Raw genomic sequence first — 13,411 nt, 5'->3', positions numbered from 1 at the left:
TTAATTTTATGTTGAATAAATTGTAATGAAAAATAAAGACCTTTTAAGATATTAGAAAGGTTTTATTCAACATAAAATTCAGCAGGTACAACAACATGGTCGGTAACGAACGACTAAGCTGGGAAAAGGCGCCAATTTCGTTCTATTTGTAAATATCTGGTGCGCATGCGCACTAGCGCTCTAAACTCACAACAGTCTTTTTCTTTTTTTATCGAAATGAAATTTGTTTTTGTTTTCCTTTTATTTTATATTTTTATTTCATTTTTATTGTGAAAAAAGGGGGGGTTATGATTGCTCACGAGAGGGAGAGCGGTGTGCATTTACCTTGCTTACTAACAAAAAGAGACTGCCTTTTTAAAGCTTTTTTTTCACAGGTCAGGTGACAGTTAATCACATGACCTTTTCGTTATTTAAAGGGAGATTCTTCTCACTGGTCAAGTTTTTTTTTCCAGATGAATTTGTGGCTGGTGCCGGAAAGCTATTCTTTGATTACCTAAGCTTTGCTGGCTAGCAATTTTTAACTGACTGTCACGTCGCGGAAGGGGGTAATTCTTCTGCAACTTAAGATAGGTGCACATTGCTTCCTTTCCTCGACTGAGCAGTCATTGGATTTTAAGGGAAAATTATTTTTTTTCACATTATTAGTTTTTTTTTGTGGGGGAGGGTTTTCTATATAAATAAAGGTTCGACCTTCAAATTTAAAACTACTACTAAGGTTTTTCTGGCTGCTGAAAACGAAAACAACGTTTAAAATTTCAAGAACCAAATATTTTTTCAGACATGAAAAAATTATCGTGTGAAAATGAGGGGGATCACCTTTTTATATTAATTTAACATAAAATAAGCACCCTCTTTACGGCCACTTTTTTTTTGGGGGGGGGGCAATTTTTAAGGGAGTGTTTATTTGGTAATTGTGATCAACCAACCAGCAAAAATGAGCGCTTGGGCTTACAACAACGACCACTAGTTATAACAAAGAATTACATTGTTAAAATATATATATACATGAAAAAAAAAGTTGTAATGAAAAATGTGTTCCTGGCGGCGTCAGAAACTGACAAATTCAAATTTAGAAGTTAAATAAATTTATTGTACCAGTGTACCACATCCCTTGAAAGATAAATATTAGTTTTCTGGTACTATTTCAAAGATAATTAATAAAATGAAGTCTTAAGATATTTATTGGATTAAAAAAAAAGAACATTGTTTTTACCAAAAAAAAAAAAACATTGCTCGTAAAAAGAAGACATTGTACAAAAAAGCTTAATTACTCCCCACCCATCAAAGAAGAAGTTCGTAACAGATCCAGCTTTGCATAATCAAAACAAAAAATAACGCGTCGCTCATAAGTTCTACAAAAGCTCCCCCCCCCAAAAAAAAAATGTCAGGAAGTCCATTTTATTTTATAACTAGGGCTGTGACAAGAGAATATTTGTATGATTGTTTTGACTCTCGAGTATATATCCGACACAGTTAATCAATCGAGAACCACATCACTCTATTGTTGGAATTTTTTTTGTACCAATAATAGAGTATCCCCCCCCCCCACTGTTTACATTTATTATTTTTTATCTGGTTCTTGTAATTGATTTTTTGTATTTTGTATCCTGTATGATTCTTAGTTTCATACATTTTGTGTTTGTACGAAACTCCCTTTACTTTGAAGTGTGGAAACTTTCTCCACTGAAAGGTAGAGGTTAACCAGGATTTTGCAACAATGGTTTGTTGCGACCTGTGACTAGGTAAAAATTGTAGAACCTTGTTGGTCTGGTAATAAGGGTAACGATTCAATTTCCTTCAACTCCAATCCCAAACTGAAATCACAAGCAAAATTCAGTTCACTCCATCCCTCTTATAATCCAGTTAGCCAATCAAATAAGTTAAAGGTAACAACTACCAATATAAAAAGAGTCATCACCCACACAAAAGGTTCCTGCTGCCACTCTTCCTGAGAGTCGCAAGTAAGTGCTTCAAGTTTTCGGATCAAGTAAAGAATAGATACCCTGTAGCAGACGACGATGCCTGGCGGTGACAAGCGCACAATTCAACTAACACCGGTGATTCGACCTTGACATTGGCACAAGCACATGGCGTCGGGTGTTTGTAAACACGTCAAATAGCAAACATGCTCGAATATTCGCCAACAATTTTTTTTAAAAATATATTTACAAAACTTTTGAAGATTTAAGAGAAAAAAAATATATATTTACAAAACATTTTTTTTAAGTAAGTAATAAAACGAACGTATTTAAATAAATGGGTGTCTTTCTGTTTCGGATTTTTTCGACCCAGATTAATATTTATGTACCGTGTTTTTTTTTGGGGGGGGAGTTATGTGCGTTTTTAAGACAATTGATTATTTTTTTTTATTACATTTTCATCCCAAACAAGGCGCATTGCCACTTTGGTGTAGGGGGATACTATCAGGGGCAACAACTACTGGGGTACTATGTTGGGATTTGGGCAGCAAGATGTCGGTTCACTTGAACTTCTGCATGTCAGTACAGTCGGGCAAGTACTAAGCAGTGGCCTGGGATGGAATTCCAGAGTTTAATTATTCTTTAAAACATTACCTTCAGCGGCAATTAATATATTTTTAAAATAATATTTTTAAATATTAAATTTTGACGAATATTCGCTAGCAAGATTTTTTAAAAAATAAAAGATATTTAAATAGATCAGTGTCTTTCTGGGTGCGTTTTTAATATATTTACAGAACTTTTTAATAACTGTTTTATTCTTTTTATCAAACAAAAATAGAACTTTTATAATGACATATATATATTATAGACTGTTTTTCAAACATCGAAATTTTAAAATTAAAGTTAGTTTTATTAAAAAAAAAAAAGACGAGGTGTTTTGTTTTCAATTAAATTATAAACTTTATTGGAACTTTCAACAAACTTTTATAGACATCGAAAAATAGACTTTATAGATATTTTATAATAATTTTTTAAAAATATATTTAACAAAAAGTGTTTGTTTTTTATCATTTCATTGTTGAATAAAATTTAAAAGTGATATGGCGGAAAAAATATCTCGAAAAAACAAAACACCTCGTCTTTTTTTTTAAATAAAACTTTAATTTTAAAATTTCGATGTTTGAAAAACAGTTCATAATATATATTCCATTATAAAAGTTCTATTTTTGTGTGATAAAAAGAATAAAACAGTCAATAAATACAAAAATAAATAAAATAAAAACCCAGTCCATTAAGTTCACATAAAGACTGAATAAAACTTATTAAAAAAAGGTTCATTCCATACGGTTTTGGACATTTTTTTTTTCTGTGTACATTTTTAATACAATTCAATATATATTTAAAGTGCGATGTATGTCGGTGGTTAGTGAAGGGGAAATAATTATAGGCCGAGGCAATTTTTATGCATAATAAAATCACAAGTATAAACAATCGAGATTTTAAAATATATTTTATTCACATATCTTTTTATAACTTTTATTTTTATAAAGATGAATTCTAGATAGAAATATTTGGTACTGGTCGCGATTTGAGTTCCCTGCCGAACACCATAAAAAAAATACTGACTTCTCCCTACGCATGAGCAAAGGACATGTTTTAGTTGCCATAGTAACTAAACGATCATGAATTTTTATCGACTTTTTATAAGTTTTACTGTTTATGAATATTGAAATAAAAGAAATTACTACACATTTATTAATAGTATCTCACTTTTATCGCCTTTGTTTTTAATCACTTTTATCGACTTTTTTTTACTGTTTTACTGTTTATGTGTCACTTTTATCGACTTTTTCTTTTCTTTTTTAAATAGCATTTTCTTTTTAAATGACGACGTTTTTACTGTTTATGAATATTAAAAGAAAAATAATTACTAAACATTTATTAATAAAAAAAATGGGTGCTAGTGCACTTATGATCCGCTCTATAGTTTAAATCGTATTTCTAAGTTTAATTAAAGTTTAATGTTTTTTTTTTATTCAATTGTAAGGTTAAAGAAGAGAATAGGTACAAAACAAACTCCCCATGTTAAGAATGGCTTAACCTTACAATTGAATAAAAAAAAAACATTAAACCTTAATTAAACTTAGAAATCGATTTAAACTATAGCGTGGATCATAAGTGCAGTGCACTAGCACCCATTTTTTTTTTATTAATAAATGTTTAGTAATTATTTTTTTTTAATATTCATAAACAGTAAAAACGTCGTCATTTAAAAATAAAATGCTATTTAAAAAAAAGAAAAGGTCGATAAAAGTGATAAAAAACAAAGGCGATAAATGTCCTTTGCTCATGCGTAGGGAGAAGTCAGTATTTTTTTATGGTGTTCGACAGGGAACTCAAATCGCGACCAGTACCAAATCTTTTTATAATTCTTATTTTTATTAAATAAAAACGCACTCAGAAAGACACCCATTTATTTAAATATCTTTTATTTAAAAAAAAATCTTGCTCGCGAATATTCGTCAAAAATATTATTTTTAAAATATATAAATTGTCGCTGAAATGTTTTAAAGAATAATTAAATAAATATTGAATTGTCTTAAAAACGCCCCTTCCCCCCAAAATACACACGGTACAAAAAAATCAATCTTGATCGAAAACATCCGACACAGAAAGACACCCATTTATTTAAATATCTTTTATTTATTAAATACGTTCGTTTTGTTACTTACTTAAAAAAAAAATGTTTTGTAAATATACATTTTTTCATTTAAATCTTCAAAAGTTTTGTAAATATATTAAAAAGAAAAAAAATTGTTGGCGAATATTCGAGCATGTTTGCTATTTGACGTGTTTACAAACAACCGACGCCATGTGCTTGTGCCAATGTCAAGGTCGAATCACCGGTGTTAGTTGAATTGTGCGCTTGTCACTGCCAGGCGGCGTCGTCTGCTACAGGGTATCTATTCTTTACTTGATCCAAAGTTTTCTCAACAGAAGAAAAAGGAAATGCTAGCTCCTTGATGACTTCACGAGCCCAGCGCGGATTTTGGTCTCTTTTTTGGTTTCAGCAGATTATTTTGAATCTTATTATTGTATTCGTTCATGGATACATGTTCATTATAAGAACCAGTGGTGTTTTTAACTTATCGAACCAAATAAAATCATTAAAATACATAACTTATCCAGGTAGGTAGAAGAGTAACTTATCGAACCAAATAAAAGTATTAAAATACATAACTTATCCAGGTAGGTAGAAGAGTAACTTATCGAACTGAATAAAAGCATTAAAATACATAACATCGAAGTAGGTAGAAGAGTAACTGATTGAACTGAATAAAAACATTAAAATACATAACTTATCCAGGTAGGTAGAAGAGAAACTTATCTTGCTTTGTCAGTATTTTTATTTGCTGGTTTCTCTTAACAAAACTCCCCAAAACGGTGAATTGTTATTATAATTATTTTGAATGCACCTAATATTTTTTTTTATTAGAAAATATTTTTCTACTTTATTTTTTGTTGCAGTGAAAATTGAAGATATAGAAGAAAATAATTAAAGTAATTATTGCAGTACAATTGAATATTTAAAAAACATATAAAACTAATAAAACTTGGAATACTATTTAAAAAAACAGGGCGGATAAGTAAGTGCACCCAATTTTCATTATAACTTTTTTTTTCACGTGTAATTTTTTACATTTAATCTCTTTAATTCATTTTTTTCTCGTGTAGATTTACTTTAGATTAATCTTTTAAACACAATCAAGAAATAATCGGAAATCTATATTAAAAAGAATAAATAAATAAAAATACGAAAATACGGCTTTAAAAGCTATCAGTTTCCACCCGCCATAAAATTGCACATGACACGAATTATAGAATTAATAAAGATGAAACTTGTAATCTGTTCTCTCTCATGTAAATATTAAAATGTAAAATAAAATAATACTAATTTTATCCGTGATATTCACCAAATAGATTGGCTCTATTTCGAAATGATTTGTTTTTTTTATTTTTCCTCTTCAATTTTGTTTTCTGCGAACTTGCTCTTCCGTTCGTCATCTTGAATGTTAAGTTGAGCTTGTAAAGTCAATCACATTTGAAAAATCGTTTCCTTTATAAAAGCAGATAAAGTTAATCGAAAGCAGATTATAAAACAAAAACGTAAGTATTACTACATGGCGCACGTATGTGTATTTTTTATTTACATCTTTTTTTTCATTTTTCATCGGATTATTATAATCTATCAGATTTTGTTTTCAATACTGACTTAAACATAAAAAAAAACGGTCAATACGTAATTCTTTATGTTATTAGTGGTGGCCAATTCTGTATGCGTTTTCACGTACAGAATTGATAACATTTTTATTGATTTTTGTTCTTTAACGTCCTTGTGTCTTTATTGAAACATGAAATCAGAAAAAAAAAAAAAAAAAAAAAACGAACAATCCTAATGAAAATGTTGATTTATCGTTGAAAATTTTTCGCTGTCGATTGTTTTTGTTTTCAATATTGACTTAAACAAAAAAAAAATAACTTCTTTATCGTTTACCAAAACAAAACAATAAAATAATAATAATTTTATAAATTTTATGTTTTTAACTGTTTCACAAGTTTTTAAAAAATCAGATTTTGTTTTCACTAATGACTTAAACATAAAAAAAGGTCAATGTCTAAAATCTTTCAAAATTACAAATATTCTTTACAATGACGACTTTTATAGGTTTTCAAGGATGCTGAAAATGAATAAATGTTTCAAAAGAGGCGCAGAGAACTAGTTTCGATGACATGAGGAAAGTATTTTTTCTAAAAGTGAGGATCACTTTTTTATATAAATTTAAGGTAAAATAAACACCCACTTTTTGGCCACATTGTGATATTTGGGGGAGGGGCTTAAAGCCGTTTTGGTAAGTTGTTACTTACTTTCCACCTTAATAGTCATCTTTACCATGACGAATTCTATATGTTTTCGGGTATGCTGAAAATGAATATCACATTGAAAATTGCAGCATAAAGTAGTTTTATGGATATTAAGCTAAGTAATTCTTAATGTTATCAGTTGTAGCCACCATTCATAACATAAGGAATTACATTGCGTAATATTCGGAAAACTCGTTATTTTCTTGTTAACTCAACTTTTCTTTCCAAGAAAAGTTTCTCTTCTTTTGTAAAATGTTTTAATATGGGGAACACCCGATGCATGGTGAATACCATCTGATAATTTAAAATTAACATCGGTAGATGACACTTGATGAATTCCATGCTCGAGTTTATAAACAAGGAAAAATTGATTTCTTTTGTTTTTCTCATAATCTTTTCTTTCATAACTCATTCCTAACGTTTCACATACTCTGTCAAAATGGTTAACCGAAAGCATCTTCCAAAGTGTCACATATAAAACAAATCCCGAGAAAGGAATATTTATTAAAAACAGAATATAGATCTTACCCAACATCGAATTCCTTCTTGCTGGTTCCTCTTCTCCACTTCCAAACTCCGAACCAACTCTAGGCCGATTTGAATGGATCCTATTACTGTCTTTGACATCTGCAACGTTGATGTTAACTCCTTCATATTGGGATATCAGTTTGTTCTGTGGCTCAATCACTATCCAACTCATTGGACTTTCCTCAATCAACGTTGCCCACAGATGTTCTACATGCAACTTCTGGTGGTTCTTATAAAAAACAAGATTTCCAATCTTAAAATCTACTGACTTTATTTTCTTATTCTTGTTCTCTATCAGTTTTTTCCTGACTTCCTGAATGTTGTTTCTTTATCAAAGTAAAAGATCGATGCATCTCTTTTAGAGCAATCTTGTGTTGCTCATCACCATAGTATATTTTATCAACATATTATACTCTATGAAGCATTAATATATTATCTAATAGCAGTATTACGTTTCTAATTTGTAATTTTGGAGGTGATTAAATCACGTGATCACATTGTGTATGTTGAGATCCTACAATGCCTTCTTCATCAATTTGTTAACATTTTTGGGTGCATTGTCTGTTAACAACTGGAATCATACCCTGAATCTGGGGAAAATTTCATCCCACAAAAGATGAACCACCGTTTTCGCCTTTAGTGAAAGCCTCTGGCCAACACTATACATATCGATGAACGTCACTATGTACTAGTTACCTGAAACTATAGGGTAGGGCTTTGGAATATCCAATGCCAGTTTGAGAAAAAGAAAAGGAAGCAGATTGCACTTCTGCATTCAAGGTTGTACCTTCCTCAGGTTTCTGTTTTGGCACAGAATACATTTGCCTACATATTCTTTCACTCACCTTAAATAAACACAGCCAGAAATATTTTGTTTAATGGTGTGAAACGTCTTTTCCACGCCCATGTGACCATTATTGTCATTGTACTGCACAAACATTTTTTTCTAAGATGCAACGGTACATATAACCTTATGAATGGTTCATCGTTCAGTTGCAACAAATAATACACTATCTGGTCTATCACTATGAATTTTTTTGTTTCATTTTAGACAATTTACCATTCTACATCTGCATCTCTAAATCTAAAATTTCCTTATCTTTCTCTTGATCCCTAATTAAATATAAACCTGATAACTAGGGCTGTAACAACAGCATATTCTTTTCATTCTTTTGACTCTCGTGTATATATCAGACAGTTAGACTAAGTTAATCAACTGAGACCCACATCAGTCTATATAAAAACATATGAGATATTAACGGATATATACTCACGAGTCAAAACAATGAAAAAAATATTCTGTCACAGCCCTACTGATAACGTAGGATGCTGGTGCAATACCGATGAGCCTTAACCATATATGATACAAACCCTTTTGACTCAAAATGATTCGCGTTTATTGCACCTATCAAGTAATTACCATCTAATTCTACCGGGGAAAATCATTGTTTTGATTGAATCCACAATGCGGGTTAAGAGATCCACAAAATCATTTTCCTTCCCCTTCAGGTACTGTATGCTGCAGCTATAAGCAAACATACACAAAATCATTGTTTTTATTGAATCCACATACACAAAATCATTGTTTTTATTGAATCCACAGTGTGTGACAAGAGATTCACAAAATATTTTACTTCCCCTACTGTATGTTGCAGCTATAAGCAAAAATACACAAAACCCACGTCTGTATTTTCCTGTTGTGTAAAGACAAGTTTAATAAATATTCTAGGGTTTGTGATCTCGAAAATTTGTTATAAATCGCTGATCGTGTGACGATACAAATGAAAGTTCCCATTTCATCGATTTCCTCCATTCACTTACTTTGATCCTCAGAACTGATGCTTCATGGTTTTCATCCTGGCATAGTGCTTACGTAAACTGGCTAGTACTATCCTTTCTATGTGTTCAGACAAACTTCTTTGTGACTTTATTTGAAGTCATAAAATCTATCAGGCATACTTCTTTTTTAAGTTGTAAAATCTATGTAAAATCTTTTACTACCATCCTTCTTTTCTATTAACACTATCGGAAAATTTCACGGGTTATTTGATCTCTCAATTACACCTACCCTCATCATTTCCTCCATTGCTTTAGTGGTGTTCGATATGGTCATCTCAGTATGGGCTCATGCATTCCAGTATCGATACACATCTCCACCATATTGGTTCGGCCCAAGTCCTTTTCCTCCATAATGAACAAATCTCTATTCCGCTTCACCAACCTATCAACTTCCAACTTTAATTCCTCAGGTATTTTATTCCCTTCAAATTTTTCTTGGGGATTTCATTCTTTTCTTCATTAGGCATAATAATCTTTGACTGTTTCTAAAACTATAATTCAATAACTTGAGTGTTATTTTTTCCGCCCATCACACCAATAATTTCCTGGGTAAGGTTGACACTGTTGTCCAAACTTCCAACTTCCAAACTTCTGTATATGTAACTCACATCTCTCAACTCCAAACGAACTTCTGCTAATTCAACTTATTTCTTCGAAATTCAACTTCAAAATGAACGTCCCACTAAAAAATCAACCCTCTTTTATCTCCAACCAGGAGCATCTCATTAGCATATCGGGTGTTCACATTGCAGGCATATAAAGAGTTAAGGCAGCTATTTTTGTTTCTTTCTTCTACATTTATTTCATTCCACGACCGACCTGTTGAATAATGCACACGTGCTAATTAGGTAAGTCACATGTTTCCCTACACTCCCCCCTGATCTCATGATCACACACAGAGCTGGGGGGAAGTCGTCTTTGTCGGGTACTTCTTTGAAGAATCGGGGGCAGTACTTCCTCATTGCCATCTTCCTCATTACCACCGTTATTACCACCAGTCTGTTCCATTATCCCCTCTCGTGGTTCCCTATGCGATGTTTCCACATCAGGACAAGGGGGCAGTATCCGTCTTTGTCTGGTACTCCTTCGAAGAACCCGAGGCATCACTTCCTCATTCCATCTTCCTCAGTATGTTCCATCATCCCCATCTCATGGTACTATAGGCGATGATTCACAATCACGGAGAGTGGACAGTATTCGTCTTTCTTGGGTATTTTGATGAGGAACTGGTGGTATTACTTCCTCATGTCCATCGTTCTCATCACTATTGCCACCAGTATGTTCCATCATTCCCTCATCTGGTTCTGCAGGTAGTGTTTCTATGCTCACCTGTAGGGGCAGTCGGCGATCAGGATCATCCCTGAACTGTATGTGATCTTCCTCATTATCCTCAGAATGAGAAGAGGTATAACAGGGGTGGATATCTTTTACATGACGTGGTACAGCATCAATCAACATGGTCTGAGGACTTATGATTTTATCTATTTTTCTTCTGCAAAATTTTACAGTGCACCCAGCATTTGGGGGGTTTACCCAAACATGGTCTCCCACTTGATATGGTGTATTGACAACGCTAACCACTGATGGTGTGACATCAATTCCTTTTATATGCTGTTCATAGCAGTAAATCCCATTAGCTGGTGCAGATTCTAGTGTTGCATCGTCCTTTGGTGTCACATTATACCAGTACACGGCTTCTGGAATAGAACACTGTGTCATGGCCACAATTCTTTTAATGGTGCGGTGATACTGCTCCGCTATACCATTACCTCCGGGAAAATATGCAAATCGGTAACGGATTCTAATCCCCCATTCCTGCGTGAATTTCTGAAATTCTTGACATCGAAACATAGTGGCGTTATCAGTCAGAATTTCAAGCGGGGCACCACGTTCAAAAAAGACAGCTCTCAACTGTTGTATAATGCTAGATGCATCCTGTCATGTCAACAGGCGCCATATCGCGAAACGTGTTGGGCCACAATCTGTCAAGGTCAAAAAAATGCTTGCCCTCATAATTACATCCATTCCTACTCGATACCAGTTGTCCTCCACCTCAAGCTTCCCTTTTTGCAATTGGGACAGTGCCGGATCAATTCGCTGACACTCTTCACATGAGCGTATAGCTGCCTTGATTGATGCTCTTGTAATTGAAGGACACACTCTTCGGACAAAATATGTCCTCCTCTGAATTCCGGGATGTCTACTCTGCTGATGTATTGTACGAATCTGGTCAGGTGTTAATTGATCTGTTACGGTCGTGCATGTCTGTTGTGGAGGATCAGATCCCTGCCTCCTTACATCAATCCACCTCTTTGGTACTCTAGTCAAGCTATCAGCCAAATTCTGCATCGACGAAACTAAAGTAATGTCCACCTGCAACCTGTATTTGTCAACTATATGCTTTATTATTGCCAGTCTCCTTCGTACTAACATCTCACTTGGAGCTCTACTCTTAACTCGAGTCTTTCCAGTCAAGGTGTGTCGGTCAGCCAGTGGTAAACACACAATGAGTCAATGTGGAGATGCACAACCTTAGCCTGACATTGCAATGCAAGATTAAGTCCTTTTAACATGGCATCAAGTTCTGCCAAATTTATATGCTGGGCATCATTTTTTGGATCTTCCACAACAGCACCCAATTGTTCCAACACGACACCTGTAGCCAGTGAACTTGCATCAACCCATGCATTCAGTTCGTTTCCAGATACTTGCCGCTCACCCTGGGCAGGGTCGTTTCTATGTACTCTGGACACATTTCAGCCATCATTTGCTGGAGAGAATCATCATCCACCATGTCATCCCATCCTTTGGTTACTGCAGTTACTCGTCTTTTTAACACTTCTGTTGTCGATCGGAGCCATCCACAGACAGGTAGATGTCGTACTAATTTACTGTAAATAGAAAACACAATGTGTCTGTCATGGGCACCACATCCTTTAGACGCTTAGGGTCTTTGCTTTTTAACCCAAACGATTCCTGTTTTGTTAGAACCACATCTGCAGACATTATATCCTCATTAACGTAGATACCGTCAATGTAAGCTGAAGCAGTTTTTTCTGTGGTCTCATCCTGCATCAAAACAGTTTTAATAATAGTTGTCATTATTAAGGGTGCTACGTTTAGGCCAAAACTGAAACGTGTCAAACAATATCGTTTTCCCTTGATTATCACTGTCTGATATGGCCATAATGACTTATGGACACGTATCTGCAGGTAGGCTCTCTTCAAATTCAGCAGTGCTACATTACTCCCTTTCTGACGCCACTTTCTTAGTTTAGCAGTGCACACATCTGCGTTTCCAGTGAAAACATCAACATGTTGATGCAATTCTCGGTAATCCATTATGGGCCAAACTTTGTCTTTAGTAGGTTGTTCAACAGCCATGAGTGGAATTAATCCTTTGGATGGTCCCAGACGACATTCCTGTGGGTACGGTATTAACCATCCATTATCAATCCACCTCTGAAGTTCTTCTTCATATGTGGCCCTATTCTTCGTGAAAACTGCATACTCTGGAATGGTGTTGCACAGCCGATCTGGTGCCTGGCTCATAGTCCATTTCCACTTTGTAGTCCACGCCCTTTCGTTGTCGTCAAACAGAGGACAGAAGTCCTTTTCTTCAATAGACATGGCTGCACAGATTTCTTTCCCTTCTCCAAGCATTACATCTCCAGTCACTGTGATTATGACGCCTCCTAGTGCTTGTATTGCATCAATTCCAATCAACATGTCATAACCAAGGGGTTTTTCTTGCATCAACAGAACATCAACTTTGGCTGTGTCACCCTTCTCAGTACAGATCGTGACTGTCCCTTCACCACACCATGCTTGGGATAAACCATTGATCGTCATAATACCGACTGGTTGCTCCCACCACATCTGGCAGTAATGTGCACTAACTATAGACCGGGAACACCCCGTATCTCTGAGTGCTGAACCCTGCACATCGTCGATTTTAACACCAGTGACCAGTAATCCTGTGCTTATTGGTTTGCAAGGGTGGCGATAGTACCTTGCCATCAGCATTGTTTCCCAAACAGTTGTGAGATATGTGCCCAAACTTATTGCAGCGATAGCATTGTACTGTTCTCTGTGCTCGTGGATATACACACCTCCTATTACTCTGGCACTCCTTAGCAAAATGATTGGCCTCCCCAAATTTATAGCACACTGGACCTACATGCTTATTACTACCTGGG

This window comes from Euprymna scolopes, chromosome 46 (assembly GCF_053919585.1).
Source record: "Euprymna scolopes isolate OS-2025 chromosome 46, ASM5391958v1, whole genome shotgun sequence".
NCBI classification, from domain to species: Eukaryota; Metazoa; Mollusca; class Cephalopoda; order Sepiida; family Sepiolidae; genus Euprymna; species Euprymna scolopes.
Note: the sequence above shows the minus strand (reverse complement) of the source record.